The sequence below is a fragment of the Eriocheir sinensis genome, chromosome 45, assembly GCF_024679095.1.
Source record: "Eriocheir sinensis breed Jianghai 21 chromosome 45, ASM2467909v1, whole genome shotgun sequence".
Taxonomy (NCBI): Eukaryota; Metazoa; Arthropoda; class Malacostraca; order Decapoda; family Varunidae; genus Eriocheir; species Eriocheir sinensis.
This window is the reverse complement of record NC_066553.1, coordinates 6,484,153-6,511,405: the sequence shown is the minus strand read 5'-3', so window position 1 is coordinate 6,511,405 and position 27,253 is coordinate 6,484,153. Positions and strand designations below refer to the sequence as shown.

The 27,253-nt window shown below is 43.2% G+C and overlaps 1 long non-coding RNA gene across 1 annotated transcript in view; it reads left to right on the top strand.

Moving 5' to 3' along the window:
* Positions 1 to 27,253, top strand: part of LOC126980681 (uncharacterized) — a 211,668-nt gene that overhangs the window by 69,059 nt on the left and 115,356 nt on the right. The window contains exon 4 of the long non-coding RNA XR_007733460.1: positions 26,732 to 26,781. This is a non-coding gene — a long non-coding RNA (uncharacterized LOC126980681). The remainder of the gene's footprint in view (positions 1 to 26,731; positions 26,782 to 27,253) is intronic.

Below are 27,253 nucleotides of genomic sequence, written 5' to 3'. Positions count from 1 at the left end.
TCCGTTACCAAAATATCCAAGAAACAGATTCCTATATTCACCAAAATAAACAATAACAGACCAGAACGTCCTTAGGTAAATATCACAAACTGACTTATTAACTGGAAAATGTGGACGAAAACTGACGGAATGACCCCAATTAAGTTATGAAAATCAGCTGACTGAATGATTTAGGGCGGTCACATGGGAAAACCTACCTGTGTTTTAATTAAGGGCAGACTATTAGTTCTTTCAGAGGGTACAAAAAGTGGTTGGAAAATTTTTCGGCCCAGACAGACCTTGAGTGCTTGGCTTTCTGCTTCAATAGGGTGGCTCGGCTCATTAAAAGAAAATGATAATAATGCTTAAGGGCGACTACGTTCAAGCAAGTATTTTGGCTAATTTGTCGGGCGATACGTATTACCGAAGATGATGTTTATTTCCTTCTTTTCACTTTTTGGTTACCTTTCACACTTGTATTTTTTTCGTTACCATCTTACCATCCCTCCTAACTTCTTTTATTTTATTTTTCACAGCATGTTTTTCCATTTCACGTTTGTTTATCTCCCTTCTTTAATATATACCTTCTTGGCGTCATTATTGGTATTAGACTTCTTTATTTTCATTCGGTAATCATTCCGTCTCTCTTATCTCCTGCCTTCTTTTTATGCTCCTTTATATTACTTCCCTTTTTTCTTCCTATCCTCCCCTCTTCTACCCTTCCCTCCTTCCCTTATATTCTTCTCTCCATACATTTCATCCTTATTATCATACCCGCCGGGACTAATTATTTTCTGACTCTCTTTGCCATTTCTCTCTCTCTCTCTCTCTCTCTCTCTCTCTCTCTCTCTCTCTCTCTCTCTCTCTCTCTCTCTCTCTCTCTCTCTCTCTCTCTCTCTCTCTCTCTCTCTCTCTCTCTCTCTCTCTCTCTCTCTCTCTCTCTCTCTCTCTCTCTCTCTCTCTCTCTCTCTCTCTCTCTCTCTCTCTCTCTCTCACCTTTTATCTCAAGACTACCTCCTCCCTCCCTCATTCCAATTTCTCTTTCCCTCCGGCTTGCGTTTCTTTCTCCTCTATCGCACTTCCCTCTCTTTCTCTCTCCTCTCCTCCCTCCCACATTTTCATCTGCTTCGAGTGTTATCTTCTCTTATTTTTTCGTCGCCGTTTCTTTTGAGTGTAGCAGCTGTCTTGTCCCCCTTCACCCTGCTGCCTCCAGTTAGGTATTCTTGTTTATGTATATTTTTTGTAGTTTCTCTCTCTCTCTCTCTCTCTCTCTCTCTCTCTCTCTCTCTCTCTCTCTCTCTCTCTCTCTCTCTCTCTCTCTCTCTCTCTCTCTCTCTCTCTCTCTCTCTCTCTCTCTCTCTCTCTCTCTCTCTCTCTCTCTCTCACAGTATCACCTTACAACTTCTCACCTGTCTCACATATCCTCCTCCCATTCCTTATATTCCTCCTTCATTCTCATCCCCATCGTTTCTTTTCATCCCTCCCCTCTCTTCCTCCCATCGTTCTTTCGTCATCTCTTTACTCACCTCCTACTTCATGTCTCCTTCAGTCTTCTCCATCGCCCCAAACATACCCAAGAAAAGTAATAACCGTCTACTACTGACTGAAGGGATGTAGTACAGACGTCAGCAGGATATTTTATTTTATTTTCAACCTAAATCATCTACGTGTGGAAAGCCTTCATGCAGATATAGGAGTTGCGAAAACCATAACCCCTTCAGATATCATATTGGCTCTCGGTACCTTCTTGGGTCTGGAGTAAAATGATCGTACACACAGAAGTTATGTAATCTATTCTACATGTCAGTGAAGTGTCTGACGAGCAGATCACTAGAGCGGCCAGCCTTGCAATGACCTATAGTCGGTTCACCCAAGTCTGAAGTGAGCATTATCGTGCGCTGGCAACCTGCTGTCACACGGCGTGTCTCATTGTGCCATCTCCGTTTTGCATTCTTTTAATACTTTTTCTTTATTTGTTTCTTTTATCAAAAAAAAAAGGTCGGTGCCTTACATTATTTTTCGCTTCTAAGGTTGGGAAAATTTACAACTTGACGCTGCTTTTAAGATATAGCTTGCATAGAGAGGAAAAAGAAGGAGCACTAAGAAAGAAAAAAAGAAGGAGGATGGTGAAGAGGAAAGGGGAGGAGGAGGAACACAAAGTAAGAACAAACAACAGCAGACCTGCTGGTCCTTACGAGGCTGTTTGTGACAAGCTACACTAACTATCTAATCAAAAGTGGAAGATGAAGGACAGCAAAGGCGAAGGCTCCTCCCCACCCCCACATCCCTCTAGCCAAAGCTGGCAGGAAAGGAAAAAGAACCATGCAGCATGGAAAAACTGCATGGAAATTATATACTACCATTACTGCTACCACTAGCCGGGCGATAAAACGGAAAAGGATGCCAGTATTTGAAAGAACTTAACGTTATTACGAATTCCAAACATTAACGACTCGATTGAAGAAGTGTTTGGCTTCGTGGGACGAGAATCTTTTACCACTTATCTTGAAATTGTTATTTCTTCTTGTTCTATTTGATCGATCAGTTGTAATCTTCCACATTAATATCACTGAATCCTTTAAACATTTTAAACACCTCGATTAGATCGCCTCGCATTCTTCGTTTTGATAGGCTGAATAAATTTACTTCTTTAAGACTTTCTTCATAAGATAAATTTCTCAATCTTGAAATAATTTTTGTTCTTCTCCGTTGAACCCGTTCTAACTTTTCTACGTATTTTCTGTAATAGGGAGACCAAAACTGTCCACAGTACTCCAGATGGGGTCGAACCAGCGAATTATACAGTTTATTACTACTTTTTAAAAAAAAAATTATTAAAGACTCATCCGATGAAGCCAACCAATTTGTTTGCAGTTTTAACTACCTCTGGAGGAGGAGGAGGAGGAGGAGGAGAAGAAGAAGGAAGAGAAGGTGCAAATGTATATCACCTCAATGAGCAGATCTGATATCGACGTTACGAGCAACTTAATCTTATGACGCTTTCCTGGCAAACCTGTCAGCGAGATGAGCCACAACTTATATCCCTCGGTGGTATAAGCCTGAGTCCTGGCGACGCTCAACGAGAGGCGCCACAACTTAATCTCCCGATGCGTTAAGTCACGTCTTGGCTGCACTATCCGCAGAATGCACCACAGCGTAATCTCCCGATGCTCTAAGTTAGTCTTGGCGGCACTATCAGCGAGATGCGCCATTAACTCTGCGTTTTAGAGGCAACATTTAAGCAGCCTTAACACACTTTTACTGGCGCGAGCAGCCCAGCCGTCACGAGCCGCTGAACTCAATCTGAATTTTGTGTGGTGGTGGTGGTAGTGACAGCGAAGGCGGTGTGTGTGTGTGTGTGTGTGTGTGTGTGTGTGTGTGTGTGTTTATACATATTTACGTCTCCACTAGTCCGACACAAATCAGAAGTCAGTTCGCGCGGGACCCGAGCCTCCACATTCTCTCTCTCTCTCTCTCTCTCTCTCTCTCTCTCTCTCTGTGTGTGTTTTTTTTTTTCTCTCTCTCTCTCTCTCTCTCTCTCTCTCTCTCTCTCGGTCTCTCTGGCTTCTCTCTCGGTGGGTCCTGATGGTCTCTCTCTCTCTCTCTCGCAGGCGAGTGTTTATAGTGGCGCCATCTTGCATTGGCTCATGCTGCTCTCTCTCTCTCTCTCTTTGATCCTAGAATCTAGAGTCCGGGTTGATAGGTGGTCTTCTGGACAGCATGTGGGTAGTTTTAAGCCTCTCTCTCTCTCTCTCTCTCTCTCTCTCTCGGGCTCTCTCTCTCTCTCTCTCTCTCTCTCTCTCCCCGTGTGGGTGGGTGTGCATATATAATATAATCTTCATGCAGGTGTGGAGAAAAGTCTTGAACTTTAGTTAACACAGCACTGTACATGAATCATCTGTACTGAACGCTAATCCCAGGGGGCTCAATGCTCAGTAGTCGAGTCACCCTTGAGCTCATGGTCAATTAAAAAATCCTGCCTGCGCCACCAACGGGCTGAGGGACGTTCATCAACAGCCCCCTAAAACTGAAGTCGAAAGAGGCAGCAGTAACCTCAGCCTCAATAAAAAAAAAGCCTTAAGGCGCCATAGGCAGACTTGTAATTTTTTTTTTAATTCTTAATTCCGAAAATTTTCGAAGATTCCCGTATATTCTTGAAAATTCCCAAAATTCACATAGAATGTTTCCCTGATCAAAATTCCCGAAAATTTTACAACCCTAGTTTTATGTCTTGCACAATTATGTTTCATACATTGACAAAAGTTTCACTATTATATCTAAAAAGGCTACGAGCACGTGTCGCAAAGGGGGCCTTTGTCCTTGATGGGTGGTGATCTGTATTTGAAGGACAAACAAGGAAAATAACAAACTTGGACGAATAAATTTCAGCATATAATACACAGTGCAGTGACGTGCGTAGGGGTTGTTTCAGGCACTAAGGCGAAGATAACACACTGAGCCCCACCTCGACGAAGATGACCTGCTAGATACCCAGACGGTTGTGCTGGTGAACGTACGAATGGACCAGTAGATACGAACGAGAGAGAGAGAGAGAGAGAGAGAGAGAGAGAGAGAGGTTCGTGTGGAGGTTCCCAGGCAGAGGTCTTTTCGAGGTCACCGCTCGTGAGGTCAGTGCTTCACCGGCGAGGGATTTATGTGGCCGCTGCTCAGACTTACTGCCGCGCTGCCCCGCCTCCCGCCCTCGTCCCTCATGCTCTGTCTGCCTCCTCCCTCCCTCACACATTACTATCTTCCTTCCTGCCTTCTTTTCCACTTTCTTCCACTCCCTCCGCCCGCCTTCTTTACACATTACCTTCATACATCTATCCCCGTTAACGACTGCTGGTATTTTCAGATGTGCGTGGCCCATTATTCACAGCAGAAGCAGAGGCCATTCCTGGCACATAATTCGCCACCCTCATAAAATAATCGCCTAAGTCATTTTTCAGCGATTTCCAGGTTTTTGTTTACATCAGTTTTTCATCATGTGACGCCCATTTTTGTATAATTGCCTTCGTCATTCAGGGTTTGAGTGTTCTAGAATTGGCCTTTTCGTTCCTGCCTAAATCTTAAACCAAATGAAATGATGACAGTTCTTTTCTGATTTCCTGTAAAGTAGAAAATAATGACTTAGGCGGTTTGTTTACGAAGGTGACGATATTTTACCTCATGAGGGTGAAGAATTTGTAGATTTATGGAATTAGTTCACGGAATGTTGGTATTTAGATGTGTGTGACTCATCCCAAAAAAGGGTATAGTGCATTCCTTAAAGTGCAATTTTTACATCTTTATAAGGATTGATTAACTTTTTCATTCATGTTTGTGTGTCTATCCAAAAAAGGTATAGTGCATTCCTTATAGTGCAATTTTTACATCTTAAGGAGGGTTGGTTAACTTTTTCATTCATGTTTGTGTGTCTATCCAAAAAAAGGGGCATTGTGCATTCCTTATAGTGCAATTTTTACATCTTAAGGAGGGTTGATTAACTTTTTCATTCATGTTTGTCTGTCTATCTGTTTTTGCGTTTGCATTTCTTTCTAATGGCTGGTGAGTGGCTGGTGAGATTCTCCTTAATCGGCTGCCTTTACTTCTCTCCCTGCTCTCACTTTCTCATAAACCGCATACTAACTTCCTTCCCCTCCTTCATACATTACATCCTTTCTTCACTTTTTATCTTCACTGCCTCCATCCGTGTCACTGCGTCCCTCCCATTACATGCTTCCCTAACCTCGTTCTCTCCCTCGCTACATCAGTGCCTCCCCCCAGTCCTCATTTCGAAATAACAAACTGCATGATTCTCTCCCTTTGTTGTCCCTCTAATGAGTCTAATCCAAAGCATCTCTCTCTCTCTCTCTCTCTCTCTCTCTCTCTCTCTCTCTCTCTCTCTCTCTCTCTCTCTCTCTCTCTCTCTCTCTCTCTCTCTCTCTCTCTCTCTCTCTCTCTCTCTCTCTCTCTCTCTCTCTCTCTCTCTCTCTCTCTCTCTCTCTCTCTCTCTCTCTCTCTCTCTCTCTCTCTCTCTCTCTCTCTCTCTCTCTCTCTCTCTCTCACACCGCAACACACACCATCCTCCCCTCGCTCCAGTCTCCTAAACACTCCGTCGCTCTTCTCGTCCTGTCTCCCTGCCGTTCTTTCCCTTGTTTTCTTCCTCCCATCTCCTGCCTCTCTTAATTTGCTTCCCCCTCGTCGCCTTCCTCTTGGCCCCAATTCTTGTTCCATTTGCCGTTCCTCCGTTTCTCTCAAAGTGTGTGTGTGTGTGTGTGGGTGGGTGTGTGTGTGTTGGGGGGGTGGTGGTGGTGGAGAATAGAGGAACTGTGTAGGTAGTTGTGTGTATAGATAGACCCTTGTTTAAGAAGTTCCCGGAAACACACACACACACACACACACACACACACACACACACACACACACACACACACACACTCTCTCTCTCTCTCTCTCTCTCTCTCTCTCTCTCTCTCTCTCTCTCTCTCTCTCTCTCTCTCTCTCTCTCTCTCTCTCTCTCTCTCTCTCTCTCTCTCTCTCTCTCTCTCTCTCTCTCTCTCTCTCTCTCTCTCTCTCTCTCTCTCTCTTCCCCAGACAATAAGTTCTTTGGAAACTACTTCGGGAATTACTGGTTCGTTCTCACTCTTATTTTTCCTTTTTCCTCCTCTTGTCTTCCTTCCTTCCTTTACGAGCTTTTACTTGCACTCCGATGCGTACAACTTCCCCTTCTCGGCCCTCTCCCTCTTCTCGGCTCCCTCTCCCCTTATAAGCTTGTTTTCCCCTGTCAAGTAGAGGATTTGTGTGCAGACCCGAAGCGCTCGCCCCTCAGGCCCTCCCATGCCTTGGCTCTGGGGGGAAGAGGGGAGAGAACGGGCGGAGAGATGTCAGAGCGTGAAGGGAAGGAGCTGACAGGAAGGTATTTTTAGGGTGAGTTATTTTATTTGGTTATTTTGACTCTGGTTTCAAACTTCGGTGTTGTCGCAGTCATTTTTATTTTCGTTCCCATTCTTTCTTTACTGAATCATCTTCATCGTCGCATGTGCACAAGTTAACCAGCATCTTCACTCTTTCATCCCTCACGCTGGTAAACTCTGGAACAATCTTCTTTCATCTGTATTTCCTCCTGCTTACGACTTAAACTCTTTCAAGAGGAGGGTATCAGGACACCTCTCCTCCCGAAATTGACCCCTCTTTCGGCCACCTCTTTGGATTCTTTTTAGGAGCAGCGAGTAGCGGGCTTTTTTTTATTATTGTTTCCTTTTTGTGTGCCCTTGAGCTGTCTCCTTTGTTGTAAAAAAAAAATATCATCATCAGTACCATTATCACTAAGCATCATCCTATTATTACCAGTCACCATCTTCCTTTTTATCATACGATCATCACTGTCATTATTTTCTCATTCAGTTTCTACAGCATCATCAGTATTGCACCATCATCGTTTAAACCCTAGCCATACACCAATAACCTTCATCGGTATAGAACGCCCACCATTACCATCACCATCACCAAGCCAATATGCAGCAAACGAGTATGGTAATATATTGTTTGCATCATAAAAGAATCAATGTTCACTAAGACAACACACACACACACACACACACACACACACACACACACACACACACCGGACACAACAAAACAAAACAAACTCCAAACTCCAGCACGCGTCCGGTCTTGTCCTGGTCCGCCAAAGCAGCCATTTGTCTCCACCGCGGGAAAGTAACGAGAAACACTTGGCTCCTAAAGGGAAGCGGGTTGGCATTATCGGCAATTAAAAGTTTCTCGGGAATCATTAAAAGGCAATTGTTGGGAAGGCAGAGGGCGCCTGGGTGGCCGGGGCGAGTTAGCAGTGAAGGGAGCGCTGCAGGAGGAGACGACTGCACGGGGCGTCGAGGAAGTCTTTGTGTTTTTAGACTGACTTAGCATGATTGCCAATTTCCTATAGTAAACAACGTTTTCGAAATACTCTAAATACGGTGTCCTGATATTTATTCAGGTGTGTGTGTGCGTGTGTGTGTGTGTGTGTGTGTGTGTGTGTGTGTGTGTGTGTGTGTGTGTCCACGCGCTGGCGCCTGCTACCCTGCCCTTGCACACTCATGTGGTGGTAAAACACCCACACCCAGGAAGAGAGAGAGAGAGAGAGAGAGACGGGGTGTGTGTGAAGGTAGCCCACACCCTAAGAGACGCAACTTGAGAAAATGGCAGACATTTAAATCGATTAACAGCACATTCTATCGTTAGTTAAATATTTAAATTGCTAATTCATGTGTACTGTGATTAAGGGTAGTCTGTTATGATTTTTTTTTTTTTGAAACATCCTGTGTAGATATATATTTCGAGCTATGCATTTTGAAAAGCGAGTGTTGGCATCAGTTGGGAGATAGTTCGTGCAATAAGATCACAAAAAGATTAGTTTAGGTTAATTTGACGAAACATCTTATATATTCATTAGTTTACGTGTTGTAAAACTTACTGTTATTGCTTGGTAGGTACTTTGGTGGAGTGCGTCTGGATATAGTGTTAGGACAGTTTTTTGACACATCGTATATATCGATATTTAGTTGCAGTTTTTTATGAAGCACTTGCTACTGTCACTGTCCTCAGTCAAGCTTCCTATTTCCTTTTTTTTTTTTAGCGTTCCGCTTATTGCTCCAGTAAGCTTTCTTGGTGGGGCCTGATGGTCGGCCACAGTCCATTATGGCGCAGGCAAGTGTTTACAGAGGCACCATCTTGCCTGGCTTGTGTTGTCCCCCGGAGCTTATCTCTGATCCTCCTTTAGAGTGAGAACCTAAAATTCGGGTTGATAGGCAGTCTTCAGGACAGCATGTGGGTAGTCTGAGGCAACTCGGCGATGAATGAAAATTGTCAGCTTGTAACAACAGGCAGGATGCGAACCCGGGTCCTCCTGGACGCCGCGCCCGCACGCTGACCATTCAGCCACCGCCTCGCCCTAAATGTTAGTCTAGTTTGCTGACATGACTGTCTGTTGAAGGAACAAAATGCTTGTGGTGAATTACACTCCATCATCCTTACCAAATGACAACTAGCTCCTTCCTTTTCTCTCTGTCTCCTGCTCGTGCTCGTGTGATATTCTCTCTCTCTCTCTCTCTCTCTCTCTCTCTCTCTCTCTCTCTCTCTCTCTCTCTCTCTCTCTCTCTCTCTCTCTCTCTCTCTCTCTCTCTCTCTCTCTCTCTCTCTCTCTCTCTCTCTCTCTCTCTCTCTCTCTCTCTCTCTCTCTCTCTCTCTCTCTCTCTCTCTCTCTCTCTCTCTCTCTCTCTCTCTCAAAAAAAAAAAGTTATAATTATTCAAAGGCAATGGACCAGACAACTTTTCCCTCAACGTTTTTGCTGTTAGGTCAAAATACTATTTTTAATCAGTCGACAAATACACTGGCGATTTTTGCGTTGTATGGAACGTCGATGAGAAAGAATGTCTGAAACTCCAGTGCGTCTTAACCTCTTCGGACACAGTACCCTCGTGGGGAAACTCTCAATCAAGGAGCTTCTATCATATCTTACTCATCATCCTAAGCTACATTTATCCACTTAAATTCACCGCCAAGTCGGGAATACTCTGATTGAAACTCTAAGACACTTTCTTTTTATTTTAATTTCTCTGATCCTGCACGGGACTTTATCAGGCGGCCTCGTGAAACTTCCTGAGTGTATTAAAATTCTGAAGTCACGAACTCGCGCTGCAAAAATGGTATGTGGGCGAGGCAAAGTCTGGCCGTCATCAGGGAAAGAGATGAGCTAAGTTTCCCTTGAGCATCCGAGTATGTATTTTTGAGGACACATAAATGCGGCGGGCTAACTGCGGGGCACGGGTGAGAGGGAACAGGTGACAGTCAGGGGTGAAACGGGTGGCACATGTCGCAGCCGGTTGGTCGAAAGATATGGGCGAGAGGGAATGGGTTACCGTCAAGAGTTAGAGTGGGTCAAGTGTCACGGCCTTGGCTGGACAGGGGGTACTGGTAAAGGGGCGGATAGATGTCGTTCAACCAAGACTCTCTGGCTGGTTGGCTGGTTGGGAGTGGATGACGGGTTACGTTAAGGGTGAAGCAGGAAAAAAGGAAGTCGGGTAAATCGTGAAGGTGAAGTCGGGGAAGGTAAAACAACCATAAGAAAGGTATAGGGGTAGGCGGTGGCTGAGTGGTTAGCGTGCGGGCCTGGTATTCACGGCGCCATGGACAACGTTGGTTCGAATCCCCACGCTACCACCTGGGATTTTTAAGTCACCGTCGAATGGCCTAAGACAACCCACATGCTGTCCTGAAAGCCACCCATCAACCCGGTCTCTAGAAGAATCCGTCCAAGTGAATCAAGAATGAGTTCCGGGGGGCAGCATGAGCCAAGCATATCTGGCGCCATTATAAAAAATTGCTTGCGCCATGACGGGCTTGGGCCGACCACCATCCAGGCCCCTGAAGAAAGCCTACCGGCGCTACAGGCCGAGATGTAAAAAAAAAAAAAAAAAAAAAAAAAGCTGGGCACTATTACTTTACTGCTTTTCTTTTACCCTATTACACCTTACTAATTTTCCCATTTCCCATTCCTATTTTACCTTTGATTAAATACACACACACACACACACACACACACACACACACACACACACACACACACACACACACACACACACACACACACAAGGATAAGTGTGTAAATGCTTTATAAAATAATGGACATAAGGAGATCACACAAAAAAGGCCAGACGGGCTACACAAGGCAGCTCCTGAAGATGGGTTGCTCCCCAGATTCCCTCCCCTTCCATAAATGCATCTAATCTCCGTTTAAAGGTTTCATTTGTGTTTTTCTCAACCTAGTTCTTGCCTAATTTTTCTTTTTTGAACTTACATTAGTTTTTAACTTAAGCGCCTCATTCAAATCGCCCTCGTAAATCCCGTTCATCCATTTAAACACTTCAGTTAAATTCCCAGGCGGTCTACTTCCAAGGAATGCAAGTAAGTCGTTTTAGTCTTTTTCAGTACGAAAAAATTCCTACGTCCCTGGATCATTTTGGTCATTCTCCTCTGTATTCCTTCAAAGGAATCTATAAATGATTATATAGCCTTCCCCTAATAGGGACACCAAAACTGAATAGTATAGTCCAAGTGAGCCCAATGGATAATATCTGAGCTCCAGTTGCATACGCTTCTCGAAATAAAACCCAAGGTTCAATTTTTCTTTTTTTATATACCTCGCGGCCTACTGCGCCGTCAGGCTTTTTCCATTGGTGGGGGCCTGATGGTCGGCCCAGCCCGCTGTGGCGCAGGCGAGTGTTTATAGTGGCGCCATCATGTTTTGCCTCATACTGCCCCCCCCGCAGCTCATCACTGAGCCTCTCTTTGGAGAGGTAATCTAGAGTCCAGGTTGATAGGTGGTCTTCAGGGCAGCATGTGGGTACTGCTGGGTAGTCTTAGGCCACTCGGCGGTGACTCAAAAATCCCAACTTTGTGGCAGCCAGGATTCGAACCCGCGGGGAGAAATAGTTCATCTTATTCATGTCCTTTATTACTAGAAAGGGGACACATACGCTACGCAGCTCTGTTGGGATAATTATATTACATTTCGTGCTGAACCACAGAGGGTTTATGAAATAGCAGAATCATTGACAGCATGACCATTCAAACGCCTTTCTGAGAGGGTCGTCAGGGGATTGTTGTGGGATTATTCAACCCGTTTTCAGGGGATTAATCCAATGATCTTATTCCGAGGACCGTCAAGAAATTGTTCCGAGAGTTGTCAGAGAATTGCCAATAGGCTTTGTTGCGTGCGTCGTCAGAGAACTGTTCTGAGGGTTGTCGTGGAATTATCAGGGGGCTTTGTTGCTTTGGCCGGCAGGGGATTGTTCAGAAAGTTGTCGGAGGATACTATTGCGCGGGTCGTAAGGGGACGACTGTCAGGGAATTGCTTAAAGAATTTTCAAGGGATTGCTAGATGTCCATGTAGCAAGGGTCGTCAGGGAATTGTTCAAAGAGTTGTCAAGGCATTGTCAGGAGGCTTTCTAGCGTGGATCGTCAGGTGATTATCAGGGCACTGTTCAGAGAGTTGTTAGGTGACTGTCAGGATGTCTTGTTGCCTAGGTCGTCTGGGGATTGTCAGGGCGTTTTTCAGAGTTGTCAGGGGATTTTCAGGGACCTTGTTGCGTAGCTGTAAGGGTATTGTTCAGAGAGTTGTCAGAGGATTGTCAGGGGGCCTTGTTGCGTGGGTCGTCAAGGGATTGTCAGGGCATTGTTCAGAGAGTTGTCAAAGGATTGTCAGGAGGCCTTGTTGCGTGGGTCGTCAAGGGATTGTCAGGACATTGTTCAGAGAGTTGTCAGGGGATTGTCAGGGGGCCTTGTTGCGTGGGTCGTCAAGGGATTGTCAGGGCATTGTTCAGAGAGTTGTCAGAGGATTGTCAGGGGGCCTTGCTGCGTGGGTCGTCAAGGGATTGTCAGGGCATTGTTCAGAGAGTTGTCAGGGGATTGTCAGGAGGCCTTGCTGCGTGGGTCGTCAAGGGATTGTCAGGACATTGATCAAAGTTTTCAGGGAATTGATTAATTGTATTCCCCATGTGGCCGATTAACAGTCGTGCATAGAGAACATTCCTATCAGTTACAAGATGATCGGGATACTAGTTGACCAGGGGTAAGAGTTAACTTGGTTATGAATTGACCGAAGTACGAGTTGACTTGGTTACGAGGTGACCTGTAACCCATACATAATAAATACATACGTACGTACATTCATCCATACTTTCACAGTAAGACAGTGCCCACTACCACACCAAAAAGAGAAGGAACTGCTACAGAGGGGTTGTGCGGAAAAATACAGGCACGTGAAGTGTAGTTCGTACCGGGGAACGATGGCCGAGGAGGTGCTGGGGACAGCCCCCGCCCTGCCGGTCTGACGCACTCATGGGAAATTATGAGTAGCCACATCTTGGGATAGAGGAGGTAGGGAGACTGGAGAGAGGAAGGGAGGGTAAGAAAAGAGGGAAGGAAGAGAAATGAGGGGGATGAGCAGGACAAGAGCACTATTGTGAGGCGACCGCCCAGTTGTGTCGAGGGAAGGAAAAAGCGGTTCAGCTGAATAGTAGAAGCCCTTTGTCCTCTCCTTACCTCAGCGGAGCGGAGACATGTGCAGAGAGACCTGAGAAATATCTTGCGTGTGAAAAAGAGGGAAAGATGGGTCAAGAAATTGGCATCAGGGTATCAGGACACCTCTCCTCCCGAAATTAACCTCTGATTTTGGACACTCCTTTAACCTCTGTTCGGGAGCAGTGAGTAGCGGGCCTTTTTTTCTTTTTTTTTCTTTGCGCCCTTGAGCTGTCTCCTTAGCTGTAAAAAAAAAAAAAAATGTGTAAATGGGTCTCCTCGTTCAAGCGGGGAGCGCCAACGAAGACACCACCAGAATAATCGTCCAGCTGGTTGCTGCCGGGAATGTTAAAATTTGTCCGCCGGGGCACGTCTCTCTACATTAATTTCTTCCTCTCATTTTTCACTCTTTCCTCTCCACCTTCACAGCCTCCTCTTCGCCTTCACTGCACCGACTAAAGGCTAAACTGACGGCAAATTTACCGCCGGCAATATATCAAGCTGCTTCCTGCCGATAACGGAGACCCAAGGCAAGCGCTGAATAAAATATTTTTAAAAACTTTCAAATCACATTTAAGTTGTTCCTTCTCTTCATCACACTGCCCGGTGAGTGTGTGTTTGTTTCTGTATAAAATAGTGAGTGATGGTATAGTCTGCATAATCATCACCATCATTGTCATATGACAGTCGTCATCACCTCTCATCACTGTCCCTTTACTATTAATACTAACACTACAACAACTCATACTACTACCACTACTATTACTACTACTACTACTACTACTAGATACTACTACTATTACTACAGCAGCACGCCGACTACCCTGGCCTGGATTCGAACCCGGACCCCGGCTTCGTAGCTATGCACGCTAACCACTGCACCACGAAGGTTTGGGCGAATGGTCAGCGTGCGGACGTGGTGATCCCGAGGATCTATGCTCGAGTTCGACTATAAGACGCTGACAATTTTCAACCATCTCCGACTATAAATCATTTCATTTCATATTTTCATTTCTAGGGGACCCGCAGAGGGCCACTCTCGGGTGGCATGATATGCGGGGGTTGTGCGGGGGATTCAAGGGGCCAGGACAGGATTAGGATAAGGGTTAGGATGGGGAAAGGTATTGGGGTATGGTAAAGTGCCACGATTAATTAGGGAGATAATGATTGATGATTCAATTCCTAAATGTGTCAAGAGTGGGACTGTTAACTACATGAGATGGGAGATGATTCCACTCTTGGATGCTGCGGGGAAAGAATGAATATTTGAATATACTTGTGTTAGTCTGGTAAGTGTGGTATTTAAGGTTGTGGCTGCCTCTAGTGGATCATGTCGTTGTTGGGTGTAAATAAGTGTCTTTATGTCTACTAAATTGTTTGTGATTTTATATAGCATTTGTTGTCTGTGTATTTGTCTTCGTGTTGCTAATGGGTCTAGTTTTATGTCTTGTTTAAGCAAAGTGATTGATGTGGTGTGTCTGTAATCACGTCTGGCCCATCTTGCAGCTTTGTTTTGTATGGCCTCTAATTTATTGATGTTATTGTTAGTGTGTGTGTCCCAGACGGTGTCACAATATTCTATGTGTGGCCGAACGAGTGTCTTATATGCAAGAATTTTGATGTTTGTGTTACACCTGCTAAGGTTCTTACGCAGGAACCCCAGGGCTCTGTGAGCTTTGGCCCTGATGCTGCTCACGTGTGTGTTCCACCGCATGTCTGCTGAGATGTGTGCGCCCAAGTATTTGTGTGAAGAGACAGTGTTCAGGTTTGTGTAATGGAGTTTATAAATGAAGGGAATAGGTTTGTTAGTGCGGGTGAAACGGATGTGATGGCATTTGTCTGATCTAAACGTCATCCGCCACTTGGCCTCCCAGTCTTCAAGTGCAGCTAAATCGTCCTGTAGTCGAAGACAGTCATCCCTATCTAAAAGGGGTCGATAAACTAAGCTGTCATCTGCAAAAAGTCTAGTAGTAGAGGTAAGTGATAGTGGGAGATCATTAATGTAAGAAAGGAAAAGAAGGGGGCCCAAGACGGTGCCTTGAGGTACCCCAGAAGTTACAGGAATAGATGAGGATTGACTACCATCAAGAACAACTCTTTGCTTGCGGATAGTCAAAAACGTGGTAATCCAGGGCGTCTGCTCCAGTAACGGGTTGGTGTCGTCCACCAGGCCCCTCAAGAGAGCCCACTGGTGCTATGGGCAGCAGTTAAAAAAATGTATTTTTTTCCTTCCACGAAACATATTTGGAGCTGGTGCGCCTCCTTATTCATGCTGTAGAATTATAGTCTTCTTATTACGAATCAATTTTTTTTGTGGTCATCAATATGTGCCATGTAGGGTAATTAGTTAATTTATGCAATTTGAACAGCAATCTGCACGATGACAAGACTTGGGCTTTTAAAAGATTAGGATAACCGACGATGATGCTGGTAAATTCATGCCGTCAATAGAAATATTAAGGTCCGCAGCAATGATTAGTTATTTTCAATCCTCCCCTAGAATAATATATAAAACGATTATTGTGTTGGGTAATTTACGAGAGGAGAAGTGTGATCCATACGGAGGTTACAAAGCTATATATTGTTGGTTTTCAGAGGTTGCCTTGTGCAGACTGACTGGCAACCTGCAGACTCGTCATGCCCTTGTATATCATAGATTACCGTGAACTTTTAGATTTGCGCGAGAGCCAAAATGTAAATCTTTCCGTGGCCGTAATCAGGCTCTCCGTGTCGCACTATTAACCTGCAATGGCGCCGCCTCATCATTGGCACCCTCGAGACACAACGGAACGTGTTGCTTTGAGCAGGTAAATTACTCCTTCATCAGGACTCCCTCCAGCAGCGTCCCCTCCACGCCCGCGCCGCGCCACCTTCCCGAGACCTCACTAATGAGGCGGCCCCGGAGGCGACGTTCCAAGTCAGCCTCCTCGTGCCGCTCTCCTCGACATAAAGGCTGTGAAATGTGTGAGGATGTAGACGGTGCTAAGAAGAGAGGCGGTTGCGGGAAGGAAGAAAGGAGAGCGCCACAGGAATGAGGATGATGCAGAAAAAGGAGACTAGTAGATGGTGCAAAAGGAAAAAAAAGTATAAATAATGTTAGTGAAAAAGAACCGAGGTATGAAGGAGGAATAATATTACGTTATACAACGAAAAAAATAATATAGTGAAGAAGACAAAAAAAAAATAAAGGGAACAAACCGTAGAGGATGATAAAAATGATGGATAAAAGAGTATAGATCAACAAATTGGAAAAGGAAAAAAATGAAAAAGATGGGGAACTAATGATCGGAGAAAAGCAAGGCGAAATGGATAGAGAAACAAGGGAGGGAAGGAATGTAGAAATGGAGACAAAAAAGGGAAATCGATGGAGGCCGAAGCAGTAAGAGAATGTTTGAAGAAGAGACAATTGGGGGTCTGGTATTTGCCGTCTCGATAGAGAAGGCCTGACAGCTTGCTGGATTCTTTGCCAATGAGTCATCCAGGTAAGGCCGAGTGTGTCTCGCGCTCTCCAACTAAAATGTTACTTTTTGTGTGTTTTAATGCATATTTTTGTGTTAAATATACATTTTCTGTGATAAATACAGGTTTTCCAACATCGATATCTTATAAACATCATCAAATTAGACTTAAAATAGAGGAAAATAAATAAGATATTGTATAAGGAGAGGGAGAAATATTCACACAAAAAAGTTATATAAATATATTAACAGTCGTAACTGGGTAGACGCCTATTATTTTGATTTGTCACCGTTTCTGAATATCTCTTTTTGACATTCATAACGCTGTCGTTACAATTACTGAATTCAACAAGCCCATCCTCCATCCCTATATTATTATAGGCAACTCAGTCACCTGCTATCTGGCACCTGCAAGTTACATAGAGGTACTATAGAGTGCACCACCGCTGAGTGGTGAATCTCAGTCTCACATTTCGAAGCCATATATTATAAACGTAAACTATTTCATTGCTATTATACGATTATATCTTTTTTTTTTTTTAAATATAACAATAAAATATACCATGTTAACACTGAGATCCATGGGGCCATTTTATGAGTAAGTAATTAATTTTGTCCCAGGAACGGAGGTGGTAGAAAGACGACTGTAGCATCCCCCTCACTCGTAGTTGCCAGATAGCGGGTGACTGAGTAGCCTAGTGCCGGGATCAAGGATCGGCTTGTTGAATGGAGTAATTGTAACGGCACCGTTATGAATGTCAAAAAGAGATATTTAGAAACGGTGACAAATCAAACTAATAGGAGTACCCAGTTACGACTGTCAATGTATTTATATATTTTTTGTGTGAATATTTCCCCCTCTCCTTATAATATATCTTATTTATTTTCCTCTAATTTATGTCAAATTTGATGATGTTTATAAAATATTAATGTTGAAAAATCTTTATTTAACACAGAATTTTTTTTATTTTCCACAATGATAATTATGCATAAAAAAAAAAATTTAGTTGGAGAGCGCTGGACACTCTCGGCCTTACTTGGATGACTCATACTTTTGAGCTGTCAGGTCTTCTTTATCGAGACGGCAATGGTCTGGTACGGGGGAAGGTATAAGAAAGAGATGATAAACAGAGGGAAATACGTGCGGGAGATGTGGAACGAAGGGAAATATAAATATAAAAGGGAGAAAATGTTGCAGGGACAGATGTGGATGACTGAAGTCCTTGGGAGGAGGAAGGACGTAAGGGAAGAGAGAGCAGCAAAGGAGAGCCGAGCACGAGGCGGCGTGAAATAGCTGCCTGAAGTTTACTCACACAGATCCTGAAAGCGAAAAGTTGCACCTCACTCTTAGGAGGAAAGGAAGGCGGAGGACGACGAATTCACGATTGAGGCGTGCCACCAGGGGAGAGAGAGAGAGAGAGAGAGAGAGAGAGAGAGAGAGAGAGAGAGAGAGAGAGAGAGAGAGAGAGAGATGGCATACGAAACACACACACACACACACACACACACACACACACACACACAAAGAGCAGAGCTTTAGCAGAGACACTTGGAAAGGTAGTATTAAATATAAATTTGGGGACAATTCGCAGGAAAAGAAATATGGAAACAAGACTAAGCATTTTAAGGACTCCACATTCAAATATTTCATTAAGATGCTGTTCACTTTTCTAATAAAAGCTAAATATTGCTCATGAGAGTTGTTTATATATATATATATATATATATATATATATATATATATATATATATATATATATATATATATATATATATATATATATATATATATATATTGTTTCTTCTCTCTCTCTCTCTCTCTCTCTCTCTCTCTCTCTCTCTCTCTCTCTCTCTCTCTCTCTCTCTCTCTCTCTCTCTCTCTCTCTCTCTCTCTCTCTCTCTCTCTCTCTCTCTCTCTCTCTCTCTCTCTCTCTCTCTCTCTCTCTCTCTCTCTCTCTCTCTCTCTCTCTCTCTCTCTCTCTCTCTCTCTCTCTCTCTCTCTCTCTCTCTCTCTCTCTCTCTCTCTCTCTCTCTCTCTCTCTCTCTCTCTCTCTCTCTCTCTCTCTCTCTCTCTCTCTCTCTCTCTCTCTCTCTCTCTCTCTCTCTCTCTCTCTCTCTCTCTCTCTCTCTCTCTCACACACACACACACACACACACACACACACACACACACACACATTGTGTCCGTGTTTGCGGGGATTAGGTTGTGTGCCTGTTCCCACAAACAATGGCTCCCGTCTGCTGTAACGTAAGATTTCATTGCTCTCTGTATGGCTCGATGGATCTCTGTGGGTGAGGCTTTGTCCAGGTGAAAGGGGCGTCAGAGGTGTGGTGGCGTGGGTCTTTTTGATTACAAACATACAACTTCGCGGCAGCACCCCCCAGCCACTCAGCACATTATGGGTCCTTCCCCGCACCAACGTTCATAGAAATTTTTAAAATCACGAATACGGTCCAGGATTTAATGAAACGGATGAAGGTAGCATAGTAAACAGCACAAAAGACAGTTGGGGGAAAAAGCAGAACGACAGTCTAACAAAGCATTTCCCAACCAACCTGGGGGAAATTAAACTTGAGGGAAATATAAACTACTAGCAATTATTCGACTGAAAAAAATAAATCGTAGAATACGGCAAGAAGAATCAGCAAGAAACAATCTCAGCCATCCCACTAAATGACTAAGTGTCACTACTAATGAAAGGAACTTTTTATTTCCTCTTTTTGTTATATATGTATGGTATTGTGGAGAGGGTAAAAATATATACCTTGAATTGGCTTGGCCGTGTTCGCTGCATCCTGGACGATGCGGGTACTATATAATAATAATCCGCCGCTACCACCCGGTATTTTTCAGCCGCCGCTGAGTGGCCTAACGGCCGTACCATAAATCAACCTCTTCGTCCATTTTCTGCTACCATAATACTCGAAGGTTTTTTTTTCGGAAGGGAAGTGAAGGTGTTGGAAGGCGATATTGTTGGAATCTGGAAGGGGTCGGGACAGGTACATCTTCCTCAGCCCCTTCGCATATTTTATGCGTCAATCCTGTATTTCTTTCATCGATATAGTAGCAAATGATCTAAGAATTGTAAGAAAATTTATTTGATATAATATGAATCGTCAATTTTTTTTTAAGTAAATTATTTTAAATGTTAAAGACTTCAGGGATGTATCATGATTTTTAACCCTTGCCGTGTTAAAACACCTGCTTGATTAACTCAAGCAGGTAGTCTTTTGCTATAGCTCCGATGGGGCTCGATCTCTTTTCTAACGGCCCCTTGATTGACGGGAAGGGAGCAAAGGGCAGAGAAGTGTTAGCGGCGGGCACGTGTGGACTCCTGCTGCCTGACTGCGTGGTAGGGGTGGGAAGGTACCGGTACCAGTACCGGTACTAACGGTACCAGCTATACGGTACGGTGCCGTTAGTAGACTGCTCGGCACCATAATCTTTCTCCTCCTGCTCCTCCTTTTTTTCTTACTCTTCCTCAAATTTCATATATATATATATATATATCTATATATATATATATATATATATATATATATATATATATATATATATATATATATATATATATATATATATATATATATATATATATATATATATATATATATATATATATATATATATATATATATATATATATATATATATATATATATATATATATATATATGCCTTAAATCTTAATCCTATTACAGTCATGCCTCTTCCTTAAGCTTCCTAGCAATGATGTGAAGAGGAGGATTTGAGGAAGAACGAGAGGATGAGGGTTTTGCCAGAAAAAGCAGTGATGACGGCATCTGGAAGAAGATGAAATTTGAGGAAGAGTAAGAAAAAAAGGAGGAGCAGGAGGAGAAAGATTATGGTGATAATAATGATGACAATGATGATGATGATGATGATGATGATGATGAGGAGGAGGAGGAGGAGGAGGAGGAGGAGGAGGAGGAGGAGGAGATGGCGGGGAGGAGGAGGAGGAGGAGGAGGAAGGGGAGGAGATGGAGGGGAGGAGAAGGAGGAGGAGGAGGAGGAGGAGGGGATGACGAGGAGGGAGAGGAGGAAGGGGAGGTAAAGGCGATATGGCCACAGCTTCAAGAACGAACACTATGATGCTTAACAGTAGCAAGAAAAAAACAGGTGAGCGTGGCTGTAGAAGAAGGGAGAGTGAGGGGAAGGGTTCTTAGACTCAGACAGTCAAAATATAATATATCATCCCTTGTGCCAGCAATCACAACGGGAGGCTCCGGGCCGTGATGGCAATACACGGTGTTAGTTTAGGAGACTGGGAAGTGTTAGGGGAGGCACAAAGGAAGTACCTCATCATGTTGGCAATACACCGTGTTAGTGAAGGAGGCGGGGAGGTGTTATTAAGGAATGTAACAATGCCAGGCGGGGAGAGTGTCTGGAATTTTTGGGGTCTGGCGGATGGGTGTGAGTGGGTGCGGGCCGCGCGTGTTGGGGTGAAGGAACCGGAGATAAAAACTGATAGCTGGACAGACGAAAATAGATGACAAGGAAAAGAGAGAGAGAGAGAGAGAGAGAGAGAGAGAGAGAGAGAGAGAGAGAGAGAGAGAGAGAGAGAGAGAGAGAGAGAGAGAGATTATGTCATTCGAAGTAAAAAATAATAGTGTAAAGTAAAAGTGGAGTACAAATGACAGTAAGTCTTCTAGTGTCGCTTCAAAAGTAATGCCGCATTTAGTAGTACCAGCCTCCGTAAATCCACCACACTAACATCCAAGCAACAACTGCCAACTTAAAACAATACTTCGATGTTAAACTTATCTAATTTTCGTAAAACCATATAACCCAAGCTTTCCTTTTTCTCTCCCTCCTCCCTTCACCACATAACATCAAGCAATCATTTAGGCATCACGCAGTCATCCAGCTCCACCAACACTGCCGTCATGACCATCACCAACACAACCACCACCACAGCCATCACTACACCCTAAAACCATATAACCCAGGCTTTCCTTTTCTCCCCCTCCTCCCTTCACCACATCACATCAAGCAATCATTTAGGCATCACGCAGTCATCCAGCTCCACCAACACTGCCATCATGACCATCACCAACACAGCCACCACCACCACACCGCTGGGCTGCCATGCTCGGGCGGACAAACACACTCTTCATCACACTCTTTCATCGCCCGCCACTTGGCCGAGGGCTGGGCTGTTTCTGGGAATTGAAAGTACACATTTGGCTCATTCCTGGCGAGCAAATTGAATTTTCTCGTAATTTCAGAGCATGGCTGTTCAGGCGAGGTAATGGGAGGGAAAACAGTGAAGGGAGAATGAAGAGGAAAGTGGTTATGTGGTAAAATAAAACGAGAGGCTGTGTGTTAGTGCTGAGAGGGGACGGGGAAAGGTATCATCAAGGTAAAGAGGTTTTCTTCACCTTGGGTAACATCACAACAATAGAAGCCAAATATTGTAATACATGTTTTGTAGCAATGTTATCTAGTATAGTTTCCTGTATAAAGCATTTTTGATGGTTTTCAATTAGTAGAGAGAATGGGAATATGCACGCGGCAAAGTATTTTTTTTTCAATATTAGTAGAGAGAATGGGAATATGCACGCGGCAAGGGGAGAAAGATGGAGGAGGTGAACTGCAGAATCGAAAACTCTCTCTCTCTCTCTCTCTCTCTCTCTCTCTCTCTCTCTCTCTCTCTCTCTCTCTCTCTCTCTCTCTCTCTCTCTCTCTCTCTCTCTCTCTCTCTCTCTCTCTCTCTCTCTCTCTCTCTCTCTCTCTCTCTCTCTCTCTCTCTCTCTCTCTCTCTCTCTCTCACACCACTCACCACTCGGCTCCCCTGCATTTAATCTTCCATTCCTCATTCTCCAAAAAGCATTTTTCTGTTCCAGATTTCTTGCATCAGCATATTTGTTTGTCATGAATCTTTCAGTACGACACACACACACACACACACACACACACACACACACACACACACACACACACACACACACACACAAACGCGCGCGCGTGCTCAGTTGAGCAACTTTATCCCTAAAGAGGCGCAATATCTCGTCTTCTTTTATGTACTCCTTCCCTACTTACAGACTCAGTTTCAGCATTATTTTCTTCAAACTTTACCAATCTAAGCCTCTAATTTTCCCCAGCAGAATTATCAAGCGAAAATGCGACACAAAAAATAAATATGCAACAATTAATGGAAACATTTAACTAGTAAACCAAAATAAAGCTGCGCAGTAAAGTTACAGTTAGAGAAGTGTTAATTGAGTGCAACGGTTGTTCATTACGATCACGCATTAATAGACCTAACTGACAACCAGGAACTTTCTGGTAACTTGTTCCCTGGCGGTGCAAATTTACGCTTTTACATTCATCTAATACATATGTATGCCTGATGCATATAGTATATCTTTTTACTGTATCTGATTTACCTTAATACATGGTGAGTGCAATTCAGCATATTTTCCCCCTCCTGTTTCATTGACGTTTTATTTGGAGATTTCAATGTTCACCACCAACTTTGGCTTTCATCCTCTTTCACTGACCAGCCTGGTGAACAAGCCTACACCTTTGCTCTCCGCAACGACCTCGAGCAGTTGGTTCAGCTCCCTACACGTATTCCCGACCGTCTTGGAGACAGGCCCAACATATTAGACCTCTTCCTTACCTCTAACCCTTCTGCTTACTCTGTCAAACTGTTCTCTCTGTTGGACTCCTCCGATCACAAACTTATTTCTATATCTTGTCCTATCGCTCCAGTACATCCTCTGGACCCGCCGAAGAGGCTTGTGGGAAAGGAGTGACTTCTATACGTTACATTGGATGCCTTTTCAAAAGATATTGAATGTGTCTTTGCCTCCCTCCCTGGGCTCTGTCCTATCACCCACTCTCTTCCTGTTATTCATCAATGATCTTTCCATAACAAACTGTCCTATCCACTCATACGCTGACGACTCCACTCTGCATTATTCAACTTTTTTTTCAACAGAAGACCCTCTCAACAGGAATTACAAGACTCCAGACTGGAGGCAGCAGAACGCTTAACCTCATACCTTGCTATCATTTCCGATTGGGGTAAACGGAACCTTCTGTCCCACAATGCCTCAAAAACTCAATTTCTCCACCTATCAACTCGACACAATCTTCCAAACACCTATCCCCTATTCTTCGACAACACTCAGCTGTCACCTTCTTCAACACTAAATATCCTCGGTCTATGCTTTACTCAAAACCTTAACTGGAAACTTCACATCTCCTCTCTCACTAAATCAGCTTCCTCGAGGTTGGACGGTCTGTATCGTCTCCGCCATTTCTTCTCCCCTGCACAGTTGCTATCCATATACAGGGGCCTTGTCCGCCCTCGTATGGAGTATGCATCTCACGTGTGGGGGGGCTCCACTCACACAGCTCTTCTGGACAGAGTGGAGTCTAAGGTTCTTCGTCTCATCAGCTCTCCTCCTCTTACTGATAGTCTTCTACCTCTGAAACTCCACCGCCATGTTGCCTCTCTTTCTATCATCTATCGCTATTTTCACGCTGACTGCTCTTCTGAACTTGCTAAATGCATGCCTCCCCCCCTCCCGCGGCCTCGTCGCACACGACTTTCTACTCAAGCTCATCCCTTTACTGTCCAAATCTCTTACGCAAGAGTTAACCAGCATCTTCACTCTTTCATCCCTCACGCTGTAAAACTTTGGAAAATCTTCCTTCATCTGTATTTCCTCCTGCATGCGACTTGAACTTTTTCAAGAGTAGGGTCTCAGGACACCTCTCCTCCTGAAATTGACCTCTCTTTCGGCCAGTCCTCTGCACTCTTTTTAGGAGCAGTGAGTAGCGGGCTTTTTTTCATCATCCTTGAACTGTCTCCTTTGTTGTAAAAAAAAAATCCTAACATTTTCTTCTCCTACCCCCTTGTTTGATTCTGTCCACATCAGCATCTTGAGATTTTTCAATGAGGTCTTATGCCAGCTAATTACACGTCTGTGATACTGAAAGGGAGGGAAGGAGAGAAAAAAAAAAAAGGGAGAGAAAGATGTACGAATTTTTATACGAATGAGAGTTGATCGCGCCGTTATTCGTGACTGTTAACATCGCTGTCGTCTTCCCTGTTTTTTGTGAGTGTGTGTGTGTTTGTGTGTGTTTTGTTGAAGTGGTAATAAAGGTTGTGGTCCTCTTGATCCTGATATCGTGATGGTCGTGACATCGGTGTGGCAAGGCGAAGTGCATGATTGATTATCTGTGGGGGAAGTGGAGTCGCTGGGGTTAAGCTACCGTGAGTGGCCTTGCCCAAATGAATAGACTATAGTGTTGAGATTGTACTATCTATAATGTAGTGGGTTGTACCTACCTGTGTTGAACTGCGACGATATGTTGTTTTCTTATGAGTTCCTGAGGTGCTTGATGACCTGGTATTGCGTGTCGAAATTGTTGAAATATGATTTTTAAGGTGTGTTGTACTGACACGTCGAATAGTATGATACCCAATGATGTGCTCTGTTACGTTATGCTATGTAATGCCAGGCTGGGCTATGTTGTGTTGAGCCTCAGTGTGTGCTGTGGTGTACTTTGTTGTGCTCTGCTGGGCTGTGTTGCATGTTGCTTTGCTATGTGTTGCCCATAGTTCTGCATCGGGTTTTATTGTAAGTTGTGTTAGCTGTGGTGTGATGTACTGCGCAGTGTCCAGAGCTGCACGAAAAAAAACGAGACTGAAGTTAGCTTGCGTTTATTAGATAGGGCCTCCTTCCTTGCCACCACAACTATCACCGTCAGTACCATCATATTCTACCCCATTATTGTTCCATTGAGCAAAAATAAAGAATAGTTGTAATTATATTTCAATATACATAAAGCAACTCACGGCAATTCAGACTGCAAGGGATGACAAAAAGCAACTCAGGGATGAGACAACAGCCCCGCGGGTAAACAAACAGAGGGACAATTGGCGGTGACGCGCCTACTGCCTTTATTCATGACCTTCATACATCATCTGATATGACCGCCCTCATGCGCCATTTTTATCCTTGCAAAGCCTTTGTATGGCATGACACAAACAAACACTCAACTGGTTCATGTGTTTTGTTACGCTTTTGACTGGTGCGCTGGCTAGTAAACGAGCGGTATCTCATGCTTATCTTATTTGAAACACCATTAATATTGACAGCCAAATATTTAAAATCAAAGTCATTACTATGTGAAATTCAGGAACCGTGGACCAAGCAATAGGGGAGGACGTATTATTTGGTGTGGGTTATTTTTATTATGAAAGTGGAATTCATACGAATCTTTTGATAATGGAGCAGAATAATTGAAGAATTTTGATTCACTACACGATATATATATATATATATATATATATATATATATATATATATATATATATATATATATATATATATATATATATATATATATATATATATATATATATATATATATATATATATATATATATATATATATATATATATATATATATATATATATATATATATATATATATATATATATATATATATATATATATATATATATATATATATATATATATATATATATATATATATATATATATATATATATATATATATATATATATATATATATATATATATATATATATATATATATATATATATATATATATATATATATATATATATATATATATATATATATATATATATATATATATATATATATATATATATATATATATATATATATATATATATATATATATATATATATATATATATATATATATATATATCATGTTTTATCCATCTTGGATAAGGAAATTAATCTGCAAACAGTTATCGCTGGCAGCCATGTTGATGAACGGTTTACTTGGGTGACATTGTAAACTCATGACAGATATTCTCGACTTCCTGCACACGTCATTAATAATGGCAGAAGTTGAGCTTCAGGGATCAGTGGCCATGAGCAGACATGCAGACGACAGTTTACAGACAGAGCAGAGTGTGAGGTCCTAGCTTTGAAGGTCATGAAGTGTCGCTGTGAGTCTGGTGTGCCTGCACATTACGTTTCCCTGCCCCGCACATGACACACGGGCGTTTTCTAACACAGAGCCCTGGCATCTTGCATCGTCACCGTCGTAAATATACACTTCTGAGTGTTGAAACACTTACCATTTTACTTTGCTTATTTGGAGACAGATTTTGGTAATCTAACAAACATATTTATATGTCTCACTGCTTCTGTATGTCTAATCGTAGTTTTACTTTTGTGTTGCAGACTCTCAACACCTTTTTTCTACGCCTTTCTCTACCACCGTCCTACTGCTGGTGAGTACTGCAAAACGGTGTAGCTCTATATTGCTATGCGGGTCTGTTTTAGCAAATCCTGTGATGATATACTCGTATGTTGATGGGTGGCTCCCTTCACTCCTCTTTGACTTTTTAATTAACCTTTTATCAGTATGACAGTATGAATTTACCTCGCCACAGGTTACATAAGAAAATAAAAGCATAATGAGTCTGTAAGAGGCCAGTAGGCCTACGCAAGACAGCTCATGTAAATCTAACGCCACTTTATCTTACTAACCATGAATTATCATATCTTTTTTTTTTTTTATTGTATCTGTCGTATTGGCACAAACAAAAATGCTGCCAAACCTCTTCCACTCATTCACGACTTTATTGGTATTGGTGTGTGTGTGTGTGTGTGTGTGTGTGTGTGTGTGTGTGTGTGTGTGTGTGTGTGTGTGTGTGTGTGTGTGTGTGTGTGTGTGTGTGTGTGTGTGTGTGTGTGTGTGTC